At 38.2% G+C, this 22,223-nt stretch overlaps 1 long non-coding RNA gene across 1 annotated transcript in view; it reads right to left on the bottom strand.

The window, feature by feature from the left end:
- Nucleotides 1–21,645, bottom strand: part of LOC124078226 (uncharacterized) — a 35,670-nt gene extending 14,025 nt beyond the window's left edge. The window contains exons 1-3 of the long non-coding RNA XR_006846843.2: nt 21,431–21,645; nt 18,839–19,045; nt 4,776–4,936 (exon numbers count right to left, since the gene is read on the bottom strand). This is a non-coding gene — a long non-coding RNA (uncharacterized LOC124078226). The remainder of the gene's footprint in view (nt 1–4,775; nt 4,937–18,838; nt 19,046–21,430) is intronic.
- Between the last annotated feature and the right edge of the window lie 578 nt (nt 21,646–22,223).

Below are 22,223 nucleotides of genomic sequence, written 5' to 3'. Positions count from 1 at the left end.
GGGTGATGGCCTTCTTCAGAACTGCCCTAATCTCTCTGTCTTGACTGCCATGATCTGAAAGGTGAGGGGCAGAAATTCTCTGTCTAGTCAGGCCAGTGGACTTGCTTCACAGACCTAGCTCCCCTCCCAGGGGGCAGCCCAAGTCTGTTCTTAGAGAAAGAAGCGGGGGCCCTACCTGGCAGTACCCCAAGCCACATTTGCTAGCCCCATGCTGGAGCCATAAAAGTGCTATTTTGATGTCCCCTTCCCATTGCTTGCTTCTATTTCTCAACTGATTCCAAAGGTGGAAGGGGAAGAAGTGTGATTTATTATCACCCCTTAAACCTCGACAATTTCTTTCTTAGCAGTTAAGAAATAATAATAAATAAACAAGAATAAATATATTCCTTTTTTTTTTAACCTATCCAAAGGATGTGAGTTCCTAATGCTGGGGTCTGAAGAGATGACAACTGTCCAATAGTCAAAACAAACTGGACAATTAGGTAAGAAGAGAATGAGATAAATTTATCTCCTCTACTGAAAAAATTAATTCATCATAATGAATAGATACGTTGGTATACATTCATATATGTGCACACATATTTAATATGCCACAGTTTAAAACACTTTTTGTTGAGAGCCTCACCCTTCCTCCATCTGTAAATACACTGGTGCCCCCAAAATATGGATGTAGCCAGGCTCTCTCTAAAGGTATAGAAGAATAACATGAGACCATGAGAATGACCTCATCACTTTCTAGCACTTAATCACCCCAAAATAATCATGAATTATTGTTTTTTAAAAACATGTGAAGGTTTTTACTGACCCCCTTTATGATGACAATATGGCATTTCACTATGATTTGAAATTGTGTTCTGCTGCACTTTGATCTAAATCCCTCCTGCATCAATGTCACCCCAATTCTTTATTAAACTATTGGTGTAAATATTTTTAAAGATGTTATTTACCAGCATTTATATTGGGGATTCCTTTCTTTCTTTCTTTCTTTCTTTCTTTCTTTCTTTCTTTCTTCTTAGGCTAGGGACACTTTACCACTGAACTACATCCTGGTCCTTTTTCTTTCTGGTTTCGAAACAGGGCCTCACTAAGTTGCTGAGGCTGGCCTTGAACTTGCTTGCTATCCTCCTTCCTCACCCTCCAGAGTTACTGGGATTATAGGGTGAGACACTGAGCCTAGTTATTCTGTATAATAGGGAACTTTGTTTATGATAGGCTCTAAACAAATGTCACTTCAAAATAACCAGTCAATTCAAGCAAATTCAGAAAGAGAGAAAAGAAGGGAGAGAGAGAGAGAGAGAGAGAGAGAGAGAGAGAGAGAGAGAGAGGAAGGAAGGAAGGAACTCTATTGGCTATTGAGCAAATTACTTCTTCTAAAACACATCGTATATTTTATTTTACAACATTCTTGTTGTTTTTATTTGCTTATATAGCTGTGGAATATGAATCTCAGAAAGACTAAGTAACTTGTCCAAGGTCACACAGCTGATGAACTAGATATGGAACTTATGTCCGAGTCTATCCGACCTTAGAAGCTGTATTTTTTAGCTCCAGACTAGGTAGTGTCTCATCTTTGGTATTGGGGTTGGATTTGGCAGCATTTAATTGCCAACAGACTCCACATGTACTTTTCTAATGGAAAAAACAGCCTTTAAGTATGAACAACTCTACCAAGATTTTGAAAAAATAAGGAGTAAATTTGGAGAAGTCAGAGCTTTGAATTTTTTTCCCCATCATATTTCCTGAAAGTAATTGTTCAGGAAGATAAGGTAGTACTTCCAGTAAGACTGTGACAGTCCCAGAAATGCTGACTCATTTGTAATGGAATGTCATTCCTGGAACCATGTCCTCTATAAAGTGGCCTGCCAGGACTCCAATAGAGATGACAGGGCCCCTCTGGTCAAGGCGCCACTCCCCTTTGCTTCCCTGCAGCAGGAATGTGCACAGCTACCTTCTGTCTGCCTGATGCTCACACAATAGGCCAGTGCTAGAGAAGCCAGCGCTTCTCAAATCAGAGAAAGCCACCAGGGCCCTCGTTTTCCTAAGATGAACAAGTTTGAAATTAATAGTTTATGTTCTTTTCTCCTTTGTCATTTTAGCCTCTCATTTTGGATTCTGTTACCCTGCTTAATTTCCCTGACAGTCACTGTCTTAGAGTTCTGCCCCTCGCCACATACAGCAGAAAGCAGAACATAGCAACCTCTCTCCAGAGCCCCCCGACTTGAGGCATCTTACTGTCTGTCCCTCTATGGTTCACCCTGAGGGTTGCTCATTGCTACTCCAGAGCTTTTCTTTCTCTCCTCAGGCCTAAGCCTTCAAACCACTACAAGAACCTGTTCTCATTGGTGTATCTCTAAAGGGTTTTGGAATTGGACATCAAAATAGCACTTTTATGGCTCCAGCACGGGGCTAGCAAATGTGGCTTGGGGTACTGCCAGGTAGGGCCCCTGCTTCTTTCTCTAAGAACAGACTTGGGCTGCCCCCTGGGAGGGGAGCTAGGTCTGTGAAGCAAGTCCACTGGCCTGACTAGACAGAGAATTTCTGCCCCTCACCTTTCAGATCATGGCAGTCAAGGATGTTTCAATTCCTTATTTTAATTGATATCCACAATATTGAACATTCATCATTTCCTCCTTGAAACTTTTGTGTACCTTGATTTCCTTGATATCATTCTCTGATGAAATTTCTCTGATTTGGCTAATCCTTCCCATTTTCATTCACATGATATCTATAGCATTCATCCTTTTTCCTTCTGTACCTTAAATGTGAACCATACCTGGACTCCAGCTTCTGAAATTTCAGTTCTATATGCCCTCTAGATGACCTCATCCTCAAGACTTCAAATGCTCCCATTTTATTGAGTCTACCAAAATAATAAAATCATAATGAGGACAAGATTCACACCAATCTTGGTTTAGAGCATAGGAAACACCTAATATGTGTTTGCTAAATGCGTTAAATAGCTATCTCCAGCTCTCCTTCTTGAGCCCCAGACACTCAAATACATATATGTACATGTGTGTATACATACTATACAAATATGGTATTGTGTACTTGTATGAATGCATATTATACATCTCCTTATTGGATGATTACCTGAATGTCCTCTAAGCATCTCACATTTGTCTATTCAAAAGTAGCTTACTCCCTACTGGTCCCCACCCTCCTTGCTACCTTTAGTTCTCTATTTTAGTAAAATGGCACCATGAAAAACAGGCACCCTGGAAGCCATCTTCATGACTCTCTCTTCATCAACACATCCTCTTTCCATTTCCATCCATTCAGCAAATCCATTTCTTTTTCTTTTGTAAACGTTTTCAATCTATATTCTCTACTCCATCTGCTCATGCTGCCGCAACTTAGCTCAGAGCTTCGTGGTTATGTAGCTAGCAGAGTTCCCTAGCTGGTCTCATTCTCTCCGTTCTCTCTCCAGTTGCTAAACACCCCCCACCCCCATGCAGCCTCTAACTGCTGTCAGAATATTTTATTCTGAAAACAAATCCAGTCACATGCAATTGTAGAACCAGTGCTATAGGCTCCATGGATCCAGCTTTCTTTGCACCTGTGAACACTGCAACAGGAGCTCTGTATGAAAAGCTCACCAGAGGCGAATAGAAACACCTCCTTGTCACAGGAGGGAGCCAATCTTTCAATGGAATCAGAGCCCTGAGTCAAGAGCACCTAGATACTTACATTTTGATCATGCCAGGGTAGTGTTGCCTGTGCATATTTCTAGCCAACATACTTTATCTTGAACAGGACTTATTTCACTAATATAAAATTATTGCTAGCATCCCTCAGGCTAGTTAATAAACCCTCTAGAGCTAATTGAGATGACTGAGAGTTAAACATTTATAGTAACTACCTGATGAAAGTCTTTCAAATGCTAACTAACCTCCCTGGAGTGTGTATTTCTGATTAAGGTACTTCAAATATTAGCAAATATTAGCAAGTTGCCCCTGGAGGTAAGTTAAACTAACTAAATACACACATATGTATCATACTTTCTATGCTGGATGGTTTCAAACTAAATTACAGACAATATAACACCCTATTTTACAGGGCCTTACATGCATGACGAATCTGCCTACTGGGTAATTAAGTAGTGAAGAATGGAAATGCAACAAATGTTCTGTCGATAAATAAACGAGTGACTTTACTAATCCATTCATTATAAGGACAAAGGGTCTTGATGGGAACTCAGAATTTATTTCATCTCTGCAGGTTTCAATCTTCCATTCTCTGACAGTAGCTACTATTTATTAGTCTCAACCTTACCAAAATACCATCTTTAAAGTTCAAAAGCACACAAATATTGGCAATCTCATGTGGTTTAGCCTTCTATGATGTTTCCAAGCCACCTTTGAATAACAAGGAGAAACGACTGTCAAGCACTGGTGAGAATCAAGCTCCATTCAGACGCTCAATGACAAGGTCCCACCGAAGCAGATCCCCACCTCTCACTGCTGTCAGTTGCCTCCAAACTCATTAATATTCTTAATCATTCAATGGGAGGCTGTGGTTGCCATGAAGTTGTCATAGATCAATTAAATCCCGGGAGATTCTGAGGTGACATTCAGATTAGTGGGAAGGTGAAAGGAAATCAATTTTTACTTTTCAGCCTGCAGGTGCCCGCAGATGTCCTGGTGTGAATAGAGAACTCTCATTCAAACACAAAGGCAGAGATGGCCTCCCTTTCCTGGGCCAGTGGCTGAATCTTGCCTTGCCCACTATGGGCTCTCTCACACACACACGCACACACACACACACACACTTACCCTTTGTCCCAGAAATTAGAAAGAGAGTGGAATTCCTGTTTCTTCAATCCTTGAAGTAAAATTACCTTGAGAATCTTGGCTTCAAACAGTGATAAGAATACCCGTCTTCATTATTCAGCCAACTCAGGAAGGGAAGAAATGCTTTTTGTGGAAAGGTGTCACTTCAGAGGGGAAGGGAAAGGAAAAATGAGTCAAGGTGGGGCAAAGTGAATTCCACCATTTAATTAGCAATCACCCCTGACCCGTCATACTCAGCGAATGTGATTCCTGAAAGGTTGAGTCAAAGCAAAAGAGCAGGTAATTAGACAACAAGCACTAGAGCATTGAGAAGCTTCACATTTCCAGGGTTTGCACTGTGAACAAACTGGATATATGTGCTATGATTCTAATATATTCTGCTTTCTAATTAGCAATCAGGGCTGATTTGTCAGTCATTCCACCTATAATGCATAAAGCACTGGAACATAAGGGGGGAAAAGCAAGTTCAGAAAAATCAATTATGCTTATATTTGCATTCCCTCCAGGCTGGGGCATTGCAAAAACTGCCGAAATATTATCTTTCTCTTTACAAAGGAACAGAAAGGAAGGGTGAGATTGCAATTCAATATAATGAATAAATCTCTGACTGTTTGGGGAAAGGTACAATAGCTGAATATTTATGAGATTGGTGATGGGAAATGCATTTCATATGATCAGCAACTGTGGAAATAATCCGCCATTTTTAAAGAGCATAAGAACAAGTATATGCTCAAGAATCATTTTTGACATATAGGGAATAACAGGAAACATGTTAAAACTCAGTCCTTTATTGGATGGTTATTGGCAAAATGGAAATTTCTCATCCCTCCTAAATAGCCGTGAGTGTAACATGATAGTCAGACAAGCCTTCTCAAAAATGGTAGTCCAAATTCATCAGTGTCTCTATTTCCTTGGCTTATATTCCACCCTCAACCAAAGTATCTGTCTTCCATTTCCACCTTTCCACCCAAACCATCTCACTCAAGTCCCCCAGTGGCTCTTAATTTCCCAGTCAGTGCATGCTTTCCAATAATCATCTTTACCAACCTCCCTGCACTTGCTGACACTGATAGCTTCTGTCCTCTTCTTCCTGAAACCTTCTCATTCTTGGTTTCTGTGGTTCTCCCTTGTGATGCTCCTTCTGCCTTTTTCTGGTCATCCCATTTCTCTTTTCTGCATTTGTCTTTATTGGTGCTCACTTCAGCCTTCACACTTTGTTTGCATGATATTTGTTTCTATCCTTATGATTTAAACTGCCATTGACAAACTAAAGATGCCTAAGTCTCTCTACCTCCATTCCAACCTGATACCTGAGCCTCAGTTCAACATGTAACTTCAGATGGAGCTCTACCTAAATACTCACCAATACTTTATTTTCCACCTGTCCTAAAAAGAAGTAAATTTTCCTTCTTTGACTGATGCCCCCACTTCCTCTTTCCCTCCCTTACTGCACTACAGTTTGCAGATGGCAGCCTCCTAGACATTCTCCAATGAGTCCCACTTTCTGATGTCTGTGTCCCTCCGATTCCTAATCTCTTGAGTGTGAGCTGGATCTAGCAACTTGTCTCTGACAAGTAGAATACAGCAATATGTCACTTCCTAGATTAGGCTATAAAAAGGACACTGACTTCTTTCTTTGTCTTTCTTCTTTTCTTTCTTATTTATTCCAGGGAAAGCCAGCTGCTATGCAGTGAACTGCTCAACAGCAAGGCCTGCAGGTCCAAAGACTGATGTTCCTAGTCAACAGCCAAGGAGCACCTGAATCCTGTCAATGGCCCTGTGCCTGAGCTTATTAGCAGATTCTCTCTCAGTTAAGCCTTGAGATGTCTCAGCTCCAAACACCTTTATTATACCCTGGCAGAGTTGAATGAAGCTTATACGCCATATGAATTCACTTCATAATAGATTTAATAATCTATTATTTAATAATCGTTTGCAGAAAATACACATGTGGTGAAACCATATAGGAAAAAAATGAAATGAATAACATAATTGACCACAGTGTGACTTTCATTAGGGGGAATGGTCAGGGCAGGGGGGGTAAAATCAAAGAAGATGCCACAGGGAATACCAGGGAGTTAATAGTATTTAAAATTGATAGTGAAGTTGGTCTCCTGGTAAAGAAAGTGAGTCACAAACACACGAGTCTCTCTCACTTTGTCATCAAGCCAGAGGGGCAGAGCAGAGCTACCGCCCGTGCCCGGAACAGGCCCAGCGACCCGCAGGCGTGGTAGTCACGTCACCCCAATTGGAGTAGGGGCAGAGCAGAGCCGCCGCCTGAGCACGCAAGGTAGGCAGACCTGCGACCGACTGGCGGCACAGGCCCAGCGGCCTGCCGGCGTGGTAGACACGTCACCCCCAATCGGAGTAGGGGCAGAGCAGAGCCGCCACCCGTGCCCGGAACAGGCCCAGTGACCCGCCAGCGTGGTAGTCACGTCACCCCAATTGGAGTAGGGGCAGAGCAGAGCCGCCTCCCGCGCCTGCAAGGTAGGCAGACCTGCGACCGACCAGCAGAACAGGCCCAGCCGCCTGTCAGCGTGGTGGACAGATCACCCCAATTGGAGGAGGAGCACAGCCGCCGCCCGCCCCTGCAAGGGAGACTTTTCAACTATACAAGGGCAATATAAATATATAGGGGGAAAATTTCAAATACACAACAGTTTCACCAAGCAGAAAGAAACGCGAGCAGTATGAAAAGACAAGGAAAGAAAGGACCACAAGCAATGCAGGTCAACTCAACTTTAGAAGAGGTAATAGCTGCAGCAGATGGAATGTCAGATAAAGAATTCAGGATATACATGCTTCAGATGATCTGGAGTCTCAAGGAAGACATTAGACAGCAAAATCAGACAATGAAAGATCACTTTGACATTGAATTACATAAAAAATCCAAGTAGCAAAAGATCAACTATACAGGGAGATAGAGGTTATAAAAAACAAACAAACAGAAATCCTAGAAATGCAGGAAGCAATAAACCAACTTAAAAACTCAATGGAGAATACTACCAGCAGAGTAGAACACTTAGAAGATAGAACATCAGACAATGAAGACAAAGTATTTCAACTAGAAAAGAACATAGACAGCTCAGCAAGACTGTTAAGAAACCATAAGCAGAACATCCAAGAAATATGGGATAACATAAAGAGACCAAACTTAAGAGTCATTGGGATACAGGAAGGTAGAGAGCTCCAAACCAAAGGAATGAGCAATCTATTCCATGAAATAATACGAGAAAACTTCCCAGACTTGAAGAATGAGACAGAATCCCAAATCCTAGAAGCCTACAGGACGCCAAATGTGCAAAATCATAAGAGATCCACACCTAGACACATTATAATGAAGATGCCCAACATACAGAATAAGGAGAGAATTTTAAAAGCTACAAGAGAAAGGAAGCAGAATACATTTAGGGGTAAACCAATCAGGATAACAGCTAATCTTTCAACACAGACTCTGAATGCTAGAAGATCCTGGAATAACATATTTCAAACACTGAAAGAAAATGGGTTCCAACCAAGAATTGAGTATCCAGCGAAATTCAGCTTCAGGATGGAAGATGAAATTAAAACCTTCCACGATAAACAAAAGTTAAAAGAATTTGCAGCTAGAAAACCATCTCTTCAAAACATCCTCAGCAAAACATTACAGGAAGAGGAAATGGAAAATAACAATGAAAACCAACAGTGGGAGGTAGGATAGTAAAGGGGGGGAAATAATCAAAGAGGAAAACAAACCATGTTTAGTAACATAAATAAACAAATATGGCTGGAAGAACAACCCATATCTCAATAATAACCCTAAATGTTAATGGCTTAAACTCACCAATTAAGAGACACAGGCTAGTAGAATGGATCACAAAACAAGACCCAACAATATGCTGCCTACAGGAGACACATTTGATAGGAAAAGACATACATAGACTGAAGGTGAAAGGTTGGGAAAAATCATATCACTCATATGGACTTCGGAAACAAGCAGGAGTGTCCATACTCATATCAAATAAAATAGATTTCAAGCCCAAGTTAATCAAAAGGGATAAAGAGGGACACTACATACTGCTTAAGGGAACCATACACCAACAAGACATAACAATCATAAATATATAAGCCCCAAACAATGGTGCAGCTATGTTCATCAAACAAACTCTTCTCAAGTTCAAGAGTCTAATAGACCACCATACAATAATCATGGGAGATTTCAACACACCTCTCTCACCACTGGACAGATCTTCCAAACAAAAGTTGAATAAGGAAACTATAGAACTCAATAACACAATTAATAACCTAGACTTAATCGACATATATAGAATATACCACCCAACATCAAGCAGTTACATTTTTTTCTCAGCAGCACATGGATCCTTCTCAAAAATAGATCATATATTATGTCACAGGGCAACTCTTAGACAATATAAAGGAGTAGAGATAATACCATGCATCTTATCTGATCATAATGGAATGAAACTGAAAATCAACGATAAAAGAAGGAAGGAAAAAGCATACATCACTTGGATAATGAACAATAGGTTACTGAATGATCAATGGGTTATAGAAGACATCAAGGAGGAAATTAAAAAATTCTTAGAGATAAATGAAAACACAGACACAACATATCGGAATCTATGGGACACATTGAAAGCAGTTCTAAGAGGAAAATTCATTGCGTGGAGTTCATTCCTTAAAAAAAGAAAAAACCAACAAATAAATGATCTCATACTTCATCTCAAAATCCTAGAAAAAGAAGAGCAAAACAACAGCAAAAGAAGTAGAAGGCAAGAAATAATGAAAATCAGAGCTGAAATTAATGAAATCGAAACAAAAGAAACAATTGAAAAAATTGACAAAACTAAAAGTTGGTTCTTAGAAAAAATAAATAAAATCAACAGACCCTTAGCCATGCTAACAAAGAGAAGGAGAGAGAGAACTCAAATTACTAGCATACAGGATGAAAAAGGCAATATCACAACAGACACTTCAGAAATACAGAAGATAATCAGAAATTATTTTGAATCCTTATACTCCAATAAAATAGAAGATAGTGAGGGCATCGATAAATTTCTTAAGTCATATGATCTGCCCAGATTGAGTCAGGAGGATATAGACAACCTAAACAGACCAATATCAATTGAGGAAATAGAAGAAACCATCAAAAGACTACCAACTAAGAAAAGCCCAGGACCGGATGGGTATACAGCAGAGTTTTACAAAACCTTTAAAGAGGAACTAATACTAATACTTTTCAAGCTATTTCAAGAAATAGAAAAAGAGGGAGAACTTCCAAATTCATTCTACGAGGCCAACATCACCCTGATTCCTAAACCAGACAAAGACACTTCAAAGAAAGAAAACTACAGACCAATATCTCTAATGAACCTAGATGCAAAAATTCTCAATAAAATTCTGGCGAATCGGATACAAAAACATATCAAAAAAATTGTGCACCATGATCAAGTAGGATTCATCCCTGGGATGCAAGGCTGGTTCAATATACGGAAATCAATAAATGTTATTCACCATATCAATAGACTTAAAAATAAGAACCCTATGATCATCTCAATATATGCGGAAAAAGCATTCAACAAAGTACAGCATCCAGATTGCTGCAGCCAATTTGGAAAGCAGTATGGAGATTTCTTGGAAAGCTGGGAATGGAGCCACCATTTGACCCAGCTATTCCCCTTCTTGGTCTATTCCCTAAAGACCTAAAAAGAGCATGCTACAGGGACACTGCTACATCGATGTTCATAGCAGCACAGTTCACAATAGCAAGACTGTAGAACCAACCTAGATGCCCTTCAATAGACGAATGGATAAAAAAAATGTGGCATTTATACACAATGGAGTATTACTCTGCATTAAAAAATGACAAAATCATAGAATTTACAGGGAAATGGATGGCATTAGAGCAGATTATGCTAAGTGAAGCTAGCCAATCCCTAAAAAACAAATGCCAAATGTCTTCTTTGATATAAGGAGAGTAACTAAGATCAGAGTAGGGACGAAGAGCAGGAGAAGAAGATTAACATTTAACAGGGATGAGAGGTGGGAGGGACAGGGAGAGAGAAGGGAAATTGCATGGTAATGGAAGGAGACCCTCAGGGTTATACAGTGGAGGGGGTAGAGAGAGAGGAGGGGAGGGGAGGGGAGAGGTGGGGAGGGGGGAGGGGGGAGGATGGGAAAGGCAGCGGAGCACAACAGACACTAGTATGGCAATATGTAAATCAATGGATGTGTAACTGATGTGATTCTGCAATCTGTGTATGGGGTGAAGGTGGGAGTTCATAACCCACTTGAATCAAAGTGTGGAATATGATATGTCAAGAAATTTGTAATGTTTTGAACAACCCACAATAAAAAATTAAAAATAAAAAAAAAAGTACAGCATCCCTTTATGTTCAAAACTCTAGAAAAACTAGGGATAACAGGAACATACCTCAATATTGTAAAAGCAATCTATGCTAAGCCTCAGGCTAGCATCATTCTTAATGAGGAAAAACTGAAGGCATTCCCTCTAAAATCTGGAACAAGACAAGGATGCCCTCTCTCACCACTTCTGTTCAACATAGTTCTCAAAACACTGGCCAGAGCAATTAGACAGACGAAAGAAATTAAAGGCATAAAAATAGGAAAAGAAGAACTTAAATTGTCACTATTTGCAGGTGACATGATTCTATACCTAGCAGACCCAAAAGGGTCTACAAAGAAACTATTAGAGCTAATAAATGAATTCACCAAAGTGGCAGGATATAAAATCAACACACATAAATCAAAGGCATTCCTGTATATCAGCGACAAATCCTCTGAAATGGAAATGAGGACAACCACTCCATTCACAATATCCTCAAAAAAAATAAAATACTTGGGAATCAACCTAACAAAAGAGGTGAAAGGCTTATACAATGAAAACTACAGAACCCTAAAGAGAGAAATAGAAGAAGATCTTAGAAGATGGAAAAATATACCCTGTTCATGGATAGGCAGAACTAACATCCTCAAAATGGCGATATTACCAAAAGTTCTCTATAGGTTTAATGCAATGCCAATCAAAATCCCAATGGCATTTCTTGTAGAAATAGAGAAAGCAATCATGAAATTCATATGGAAAAATAAAAGACCCAGAATAGCAAAAACAATGCTAAGCAGGAAGTGTGAATCAGGCGATATAGCGATACCAGACCTCAAACTATACTACAGAGCAATAGTAACAAAAACAGCATGGTACTGGCACCAAAACAGGCGGGTGGGCCAATGGTACAGAATAGAGGACACAGAAACCAATCCACAAAACTACAACTATCTTACATTTGATAAAGGGGCTAAAAGCATGCAATGGAGGAAGGATAGCATCTTCAACAAATGGTGCTGGGAAAACTGGAAATCCATATGCAACAAAATGAAACTGAATCCCTTTCTCTCGCCATGCACAAAAGTTAACTCAAAATGGATCAAGGAGCTTGATATCAAATCAGAGACATGGCGTCTGATAGAAGAAAAAGTTGGCTACGATCTACATACTGTGGGGTCGGGCTCCAAATTCCTCAATAGGACACCCATAGCACAAGAGTTAATAACTAGAATCAACAAATGGGACTTACTCAAACTAAAAAGTTTTTTCTCAGCAAAAGAAACAATAAGAGAGGTAAATAGGGAGCCTACATCCTGGGAACAAATCTTTACTCCTCACACTTCAGATAGAGCCCTAATATCCAGAGTATACAAAGAACTCAAAAAATTAGACAATAAGATAACAAACAACCCAATCAACAAATGGGCCAAGGACCTGAACAGACACTTCTCAGAGGAGGACATACAATCAATCAACAAGTACATGAAAAAATGCTCACCGTCTCTAGCAGTCAGAGAAATGCAAATCAAAACCACCCTAAGATACCATCTCACTCCAGTAAGATTGGCAGCCATTATGAAGTCAAACAACAACAAGTGCTGGCGAGGATGTGGGGAAAAGGGTACACTTGTACACTGCTAGTGGGACTGCAAATTGGTGAGGCCAATTTGGAAAGCAGTATGGAGATTCCTGGGAAAGCTGGGAATGGAACCACCATTTGACCCAGCTATTCCCCTCCTCGGTCTATTCCCTAAAGACCTAAAAAGAGCATGCTACAGGGACACTGCTACATTGATGTTCATAGCAGCACAGTTCACAATAGCAAGACTGTGGAACCAACCTAGATGCCCTTCAATAGATGAATGGATAAAAAAAATGTGGCATTTATACACAATGGAGTATTATTCTGCATTAAAAAATGACAAAATCATAGAATTTGCAGGGAAATGGATGGCATTAGAGCAGATTATGCTAAGTGAAGCTAGCCAATCCCTAAAAAACAAATGCCAAATGTCTTCTTTGATATAAGGAGAGTAACTAAGAACAGAGTAGGGACGAAGAGCATGAGAAGAAGATTAACATTAAACTGGGATGAGAGGTGGGAGGGAAAGGGAGAGAGAAGGGAAATTGCATGGAAATGGAAGGAGACCCTCAGGCAGGGTTATACAAAATTACATACAAGAGGAAGTGAGGGGGAAAGGGAAAAATAATACAAGGGGGAGAAATGAATGACAGTAGAGGAGGTAGAGAGAGAAGAGGGGAGGGGAGGGGAGGGGGGATAGTAGAGGATAGGAAAGGCAGCAGAATACAACAGACACTAGTATGGCAATATGTAAATCAGTGGATGTGTAACTGATGTGATTCTGCAATCTGTATATGGGGTAAAAATGGGAGTTCATAACCCACTTGAATCAAAGTGTGAAATATGGTATATCAAGAAATTTGTAATGTTTTGAACAACCAACAATAAAAATTTTTAAAAAAAAGAGGTCACAAAAAAATAAATAAATAAATAAAAATAAAAATAAAAAATAAAATTGATAGTGAGAAATGAATGTTTTATTATTCTTTCCATTTTGTATTAGTTAGGCTTCTCCAGAGAAACAGAACCAGTAGGAGATACAGAGAGATAGAGAAAGGAAGAGAAAGAAAGTTCAAGCCTTATTGTGTACATATAGATAAAGTATAAGAAATTGGCTGATGAAATTATGGAGGCTGAGAAATCCTACGATCTGCTGTCTGCAAGCTGGAGACTCAGAAAAGCAAGTGATGTAGTTCCAGAGAGACCTCAAAACCTGAAAAGAGTGGCCAATGGTGTAAGTCTGTCTAAGGACAGGAGAACACTGAAGCCTCAGCTCAGGCAGTAAGGCAAAGAGGAAATTCAACCCTCGTCTTCCTTTGAGTTCTATTAGGACCCTCAATAGATTGGATCACGCCCACCCATATTGAGGAGGGCAATCTGCTTTACTCAGTCTCCAAGTCAAATTCCCTCACAGAAACATCCCAAAATGATGTTTATCCAAATATCTGGGCACTCTTTGACCCAGACAAGTTAACTCATAAAGTTTAACCACCATATCTATATTTGTGTGTGTGTGAGTATATTTAAGTGTATATACAAGATGCATAAATATATATTAGCATATATGTACCCACACATGTATAATGTGTGTGTATATATACACATATATTTATATTTATATATACATGATGTACTCTTTGGCTATATAATACATTTTGTGATAAAAAGAAAAAATAAAAGTAAATGTGTACCATATGATTCAGCAACCCCTACTCTAGGTATATATCCAAAAGCATTGAAAGCGGGTCTTGAAGAGATATTTGCATATCCGTGATTATAATCTCACTATTCACTATGGCCAAGAGGTAGAAGAAACCCCAATGTCATCAATGGATGAATGGATAAGCAAAATATACTATGTGTATATACAATAGAATATTATTCAGCCTGAAGGGGGAGGAAATCTTGTCACATGGTACAACCTTGAGGATATGATACGAAGTGAAATAATTCAGTCACAAAAGGACAAACACTGTATGAGTTCACTTATGTGAGTTATCTAAAAGTAGTCAAGCGTCACAGATAAAGAAAGTAGAAAAGGGTTTGCCAGGAGTTGGACGGAAGGGACAAAAGGGAAATTGATTTTTATTGGACACAGGATTTAAATTCTTCAAGATAAAAAAAAAGTTTGGGACTCTATTTCACAACAATGTAAGTTTACTTAATACTAATGATCCAAATACAGTCATCCACCACATAAGGATGTTCAGGTCAATGATGGGACACAGTGGTCCCATAGACTCTAAAGGATCTTAAAAAGTCCCATCACCTGGTGACATCATAGTTGTTACAAGGTCATAGTGCCAATACACTCTATGGTATTGGCACCACAGTGAAATCACTTAAATTCCACCATTTCTCAGAACATATTCCCATTGTTTTAAAAAAATGACTGTATTTAGAAATGGCTAAAATTGTAAATGTTATGTATTTTTTACCACAATAAAAATCTTTAAGCAAATATTCAAGGCATATTTTTCACTTCAAAATAGTAAACTAAACATATATCTTTGTGAAACTATATTAAAATGTTAATAAAGAAATTATTAGACCTTTTTATTTTGGAATGATTTTAGACATACAAAATGTAGAAAAAAGTACATTTTTTGTGTGTATGCTTTTCTCAGCTTCCTCTAGTGTTGGTAACCTCCTAGTTTAATTATCAAACAAAAATATTAACATGGTAACAGTTTCTTTAACTAAGCCACAAACTTTAATTCTATCAGTTTTTCCCCTGAAGTCCTTTTCCTGCTCAGGACATAATCAGGAATCCCATGTTGCTTCCTTACTGTTTTCCACATAATCTATAGCAATTCCTCATTTTTTTCCTTGTCTTTTATGTTCTTGACCAAGTAGTGGTCAATTATTTTGAAGAATATTGCCTAAGCAGATTTGTTTAATTTTTCCTTTAATTATGTATTAAGCTTTTTTCCCAAGAATTAGTAATGTTTTGTGTTTCTCAGAATGTATCAGAGGGTAAATGAAGTCATCTGTTATTACTGATGATGTTAACCTTGATCATTGGCTAAGACAATGTCTGCAAAACCTTTCCCTTCTAAAGTTACTATTAGTCCTTTCTTAATCAATGGATATAGTTTTGAGACTTTTATTGATATCCTCAAACTTCTGTTCAGTGATTTTATCATTCCTCTTTCTTCGGGAATCATACTGCTATGTTTGCCTAGTAATGAATTTGTATTTTCTGCATACCTTCTGCCATTGTTAATTAGAATTGTCTGTAGGGAAGACCTATCTCTTCTCTCCATTTATGTATTTATTTGATTATTTATATCTGTATGGACTCAATAATATTTATTTTACTTCCTTGGTTAAAATACAACATTGAAGTTGCATATTTTATCATTCAAATTTCATTTAACATACCCTCCTCCTTTTTCCTTCCTTTCTTTCTTTTGTTGTTGTAGTTGTACTTCCTTATTTTCTGGTCCCATGAGATATTCCATTCTCATCTTATTCTCTCTCCCCTAACTCTTGAATCCATCACTTTTCCAAGGGACTCTGGTTCCTTTCTATTGTAAAATAGTATCTATAAACCAAGATTTTGCAATAGGTGTTCTAACAGCTAGGGAGTTATTTACTGTAAGGCCTTCTCAAAAGACAAAGCTAGGAAATATATATATATAAATATTGACCCATGCATCTATACTTATTTCACTTTTTATCTATTGACCATCCATCTATCTCCTACTCAAAATCATGAGCACATATTGGTCCCTCTGATTCCAATCCAACACCATGAGGTTGGTTCTGTGCTTTTCCCTCTTTATTCACCTCTGACTTCCTCCAACAGTGGGAGATCCTTCTCTCAACATCTACCAGAGACTCACTTCTCTGTCAATACTAGTATATTCAAAGAGGTCGCACAATTGATAAACTGTGCCCATAAAAAACAAATGTACAAACTGGATAACAGAATTTTCATCCAATTCTTTTCATCTTTCATCTCATGGTATCCAAAGTGCTATTTTCCAAAGTTATCCAGGCTGGTTTTTTGCCTCTCCACACACTTCAGTATGGCTATGACCTTCATTTGTTGTACAGTCACGTCCATCTGCATGGACTCCATCCCATTGGGGTTTCTCATGTTAATTTTAGCTACTTATTGGAGGACAGGTGCATAAGTGGAACATTAGCATGGCTCCAAGAGCCCAGCCTTTGTAAAAAAAACACACTCTATTCCTATTAACCCATTCCCATTCACTCCTTCCCATACCTTTTCCTCTTTAGTCTCTAAGTCATCTTTTTTTAATTCCTTTTTGCATAAATGTGTTGTTTTGTTGTTGTTGTTTGGGGGGGTTGTTTGTTTTATGTCTTCTTTTTTTAATTTTTTATTTGTTTTAATTATTTATACATGACAGTAGAATGCATTTATACACTTTGATATGTCATACATAAATGGGATATAATTTCTCATTTTTCTGAGTGTACATATTGCAGAATCATATTGGTCATGTAGTCATATATACACATACAGTAATAATATCTGTTTTATTCTACTATCTTTCCAATCCCCACATCCCCTTCTCTCCCCTCCTGTCACTTCCCTCTATCTAATCTAAGGTAATGCTATTCCCAAGAAGTAAAATTAAGAATCAACAAATAGAATGGATTCAAATTTAAAAGCTTCTTCTCAACAAAGGAAACAATAACATGAGAAGAGAGCCTATAGATTGGGAGAAAATCTTTACCACATGCACCTCTGATAAAGCATTAATCTCTAGGATATATAAAGAACTCAAAAAACTTAACACCAAAAAAAAAAAATAACCCAGTCAATAAATGGGCTAAGGAACTGAACAGACACTTCACAGAAGAAGAATACAATCAATCAACAAATATATGAAAAAGTGTTCAACATATCTAGCAATTAGAGAAATGCAAATCAAAACTACTCTAAGATTTCATCTCACTCCTGTCAGAATGGCAGTCATCAAGAATATAGGAAACAATGTTAGTGAAGATGTGGTGAAAAAGGTACACTCATACATTGCTGGTGGGACCGCAAATTGGTGCAACCGCTATGGAAAGCAGTATAGAGATTCCTCAGAAAATTGGGAATGGAACCACCATTTGACCCAGCTATCCTTGGTCTATACCCAAAGGACTTAAAAACAGCATACTACAGAGACAAAGCCACATTAGTGTTTATAGCAGCTCAATTCACAATAGCTAGACTATGGAACTAATCTAGGTATCCCTCAATAGATGAATAGATAAAGAAAATGTGATATATATACTCAATTGAATATTACTCAGCTTTAAAGAAGAGTAAAATTATGGCATTTGCAAGTAAATGATTGGAGACGGAGAATATCATGCTAAGTGAAATAAGCCAATCCCACAAAACCAAAGGCCAAATGTTTTCTCTACTTTCTTACTCTTTTACAGGAGCAGAATAACCATGCTGCAATTTATTCAATCTTTCTTTACTGTACTCAAATTTAGGGGGCTTCTTCTATCTTGCAATTACAAAAAATACTGCAATAAATGATGTTGGTATATGTATTTTTGTGTTTTGGAAAAGGATATCTTCATGGTGTATTTCTATAAGTGGGATTTCTGAGCCAAAAACCAAGTGCCAGTGTAGTTTTGTTACGTATTTTTACCAACTTGCCTTCCGAGAGAGTGACCAGGGTTTCTTCTCTCCAGAAACTTGGGTGGAATTGTCTGTGCCTTCATGGCCTCACTAGCATATTAATATACTCCTTAATTTTTCTCAGTCTGATAGTGAGAACATGTATCTCAGCATTGTTTAAATGTGCATTTCTCTAACTGTGAGAGAACATGAACATCATTCACATGTTTGAGAGTTGGTTATATATTTTTGGGTCTGTTGATATTTTTTCTGTAACTTTTCCAAATCTTCTCTCTCTCAATTTCTATAAGTTCTATATGTCTTTGTAGCATATGTGCATCATAAATATTTTTTATAAGTGGTCAGTTGTCTTTCAGTTTTGTTTAAACTGTGATTTTGTCCTGAAAGTGTGGTGTGTGTGTGTGTGTGTGTGTGTGTAAATTTCTCTTTACTTTTATTGACCTGGATCTTCAGTCACAGAGAAGTTTTCCCTTTCTTTTCAAATAAAAAGAAGAACTTACCCATGTTTTCTTCCCATGCTTATCTGCTTTTCTTTTTCACATTTAAATTCCTAACCCTGTTGGGATTTGTTGTTGTGTATGCTATGAGGTGGTATGGGTCCAATTTAATCTCCTTCCAAGTGGCCACCCAGAGATCCAGCACCATTTAGTAAACAGTCCAGCTTTATCAGTGATCAGAGATCCCACGGAATAAAGTAATTTTTAAATCTACAACAATAAAGAGATTATGAGAACCATGAGCAGATAAAAAATTCAAAAGAAATTTATTTTAAAAAGCAAACAGGGTATTGACAGATGAAGCCAAGCAAAGGAAGCTGGATCCTAGAATACGTGAAGAGGAAGGATATTTGATAACGATTTTCAAAAAGTCAACACATCAAAACTATACAACAATCTTAAATGTGTATCCACTGCAGTGTTTTTGACTGGTTTTCTAATCTAACCAAAGTTCTATGGCTCTCATTTAACACAAGAATTGGATTGGAAAATCATTTCTTTATTTGTTCTTCTGGAATTGTTTTCCATTTCAACCCACAGGGCCAGAGGCACAATGCAGAGCTGCCAGCCACATCTACAGTAACATCCTGACATCCCTGACAAAGTTTAGGTCCTTAGAAAACAGCTGGGTATGGGATTAATTCAATTCTTCCAGCTGTGAGTTTTTATCTTTTGCTTTTGGCTTTTTAAAATTTTACCAATTCATTTCCATTCTCCCAGAAAAGCTTCAGATACTCAAAACATCAATTTGTTTTAAAGACAGTGGTTCTGAAAACTTTTTTTTTAACTCTGAAAGACCATGAAAAGCAAGTAAATCAGTTGCTGGCTACCTTTCATTAGTCATTCAATTTCACATCCGTCCTGAGCACTTCTCTTGCTTCCTACCCTACAGAAGTACTGAGAAATAAATCATTTAATTTAATAAACACTTGGTGCTAATTGCAAACTGGATGATGAATTTTCTATAAGTAGGATCTGTTTGACATTTAAGAAGTGCTCCAGAATCCACTTTTAAGGTGTGCATGAGGTGGGTAAACTAACTAGCTAGGACTCATACCGAAAAGATTTATCCATACCCTGAGCTGTGGGAACCAGTGAGCCAGCCAGTCTTCATGTTTATGAAATGTCTTTCCTCCAGGGAGTTCTCCTCACATTCATTATCTCATTAATCACCCAACTATTCCCTTGGAGAAAAGAAAGTGGGGAAACATGACTTCTATTAGCTCTTTGATTCCCAGGAGGAAATAGTGAAGCTTAGAGAGAAAAAATGATTTCCTCATCTGTAAAATGAGTCCTCTGGCTCAGTCCATGCCTTTTACCCCAGGTACTTGGAGAGGATAAAAAATTTGAGAAGTTTCTTTCCTCCTTAGGAAAAATAATTACATCTGGCTAGTCAGGCAAATTACTGGAGGTTATACCACTATGATTTAAGTGAGAATTTTAATGAAATTGAAAATACTCTGTGCAAGAACCTATTGCCATTTGTGGCTACTGATATTTTTTCTAGGGGGTCATTGTTTTGATCCCAACCTATGAAGCTTCTAGTTTAGGTACCTCTCAGAGGTATTGACACATTTTTTATACATATAAGGGAATGAAATTGATTACCATTAAGAGAATATCATCTTTGCATAAAATTATATTTAATCCTGGCAACAATCAGAGGAAGAAGGCATTGGAAGAAAAAAGTTACCAAGGATATGACAGCCAAGTAGATGGCAGAGCTGAGATTTGAATCCAGGCCTCTTAATTCTTAAATACATGTTCTTTCCAATACATGAAAAATTCCCCAGAAATAATATGTTTCATCTCAACTTCAGTTAATCTAGATATTTTAAATAGTGTAATGTACAAAATGGGTGCCTATATTTGTTGCTTTGGAAATACTGTGTTTTGGAACAAGACAGGCACAATCTCAATGCTCATAAGAGGGATAAAAAGTGTCATTCTCTGAGAAAGGCAGCCCTGGAGAGGTTGCAGCTCGTAGGTGCTTTCTGAAAGATACATCACAATTGTCCCATGACCTGGAGTGTCTAGGGAAGAAGATACTGTATTTTTTAAATATCAAAAAAAAGAATAATTTTCAAGGTTGAAATGACTACTGTCATTAATTACATGTCAGTGATTACTGAGGATGGGATAGTGAAGCCTCAGCAGAAATTTAGAAAATGGCCCTTCCTCAGGTGATTCAACTCTGAGGAGCTGGGGAGCTGGGGAGGTGGGGAGAGATGAGCACCCCTTCAGGCAATCAAACCATGCCTTTGCGAAATTATGAAAAATGCAGCCTAAGATATTACAAATAGGTTACTCGCTCCCAGTCTGAAGTAGCCCCACGCCAAAGCCTGCAGGTTGACTAGTATAGCTGTACTTCAGTCTCATCCTCCCTTCTGGGCAACTGAAGCATTATCTCTACCATTGTAAGTAATGATCCAGCTCAGGAGCTATGACAGTACAATAATCTCACAATCCGGATTATATAAATCTGAATACAAATCACACTATTTACTGTTTAATCATATTAAACTCGTATGTCTGAGTCCACGTGTGCTGCTATAACACCATAATTTATAAAGAACAGTTATTATTATTTCTTACAGTTCTGGAGGCTGGGATGTCCATGATCAAAGCCCCAACAGGATTGTTGTTTGGCAAGGGTTGCTCTTTGCTTCCAAGATGGCACTTTGTTCTGTCATCCAGAGGCAAGGAACACTGGGCCCTTCTATGGTGGAAGGAGCAGAAGAGGCGTGCTGTCTCCAGTTCTTTGCAATCTCCAATAACCTCTCTGTTGCCTGCTGACTTCAATCATGTTATTTGCCTGGCCTCTAATGGCTCTTGAGTTTGCAAACCTTAAGCGCCTCCCTCTGCTCCAATCATTGTAGAGCCTAGTGACAAAAATCACCTTCTTGTTTATAAGAAACAATATGATCCTGTTTCCATAACAGAGAACCTTGGACACGAAATCTTCAGAAAAAAATCTATGGGCATTATACGTATTCTGAGGTGTGGCCTTCCTTATACATTTCACCAACAGGGCAAAAGCATACATTTTTCTAAATATAGGTATGTAACATACAAATCAATAAGGTTATATCTATTTTTATTAAATAATTAATTTACAAGCATTCTTGTTATTTGAACATATTTGGTTTGACATGTTAGATAATAAATTTGGAAGGAGTGAGAGATATAAGCAATATATTTCCTATTATTTTAAGTGGGAAAGATTATACTCTGCTTTAAGCCTATCTAAAACCCCAATAAATATTCCAGAATTTAACTAAATACTCTTAAACACCCAAGGACCCAAGGATTTCTCCATAAGTATATTACAAAACACCAACTAAGATAGGTGTGGTGGCACATGCCTGCAATCCCAGCTTCCCAGCCC

The sequence above is a fragment of the Marmota monax genome, unplaced genomic scaffold (assembly GCF_021218885.2).
Source record: "Marmota monax isolate L192 unplaced genomic scaffold, Marmota_monax_Labrador192_F-V1.1 WCK01_AAM20220418_F8-fsc00110, whole genome shotgun sequence".
Classification (NCBI taxonomy): domain Eukaryota; kingdom Metazoa; phylum Chordata; class Mammalia; order Rodentia; family Sciuridae; genus Marmota; species Marmota monax.
Note: the sequence above shows the minus strand (reverse complement) of the source record. Positions and strands in the feature narration are given on the sequence as shown.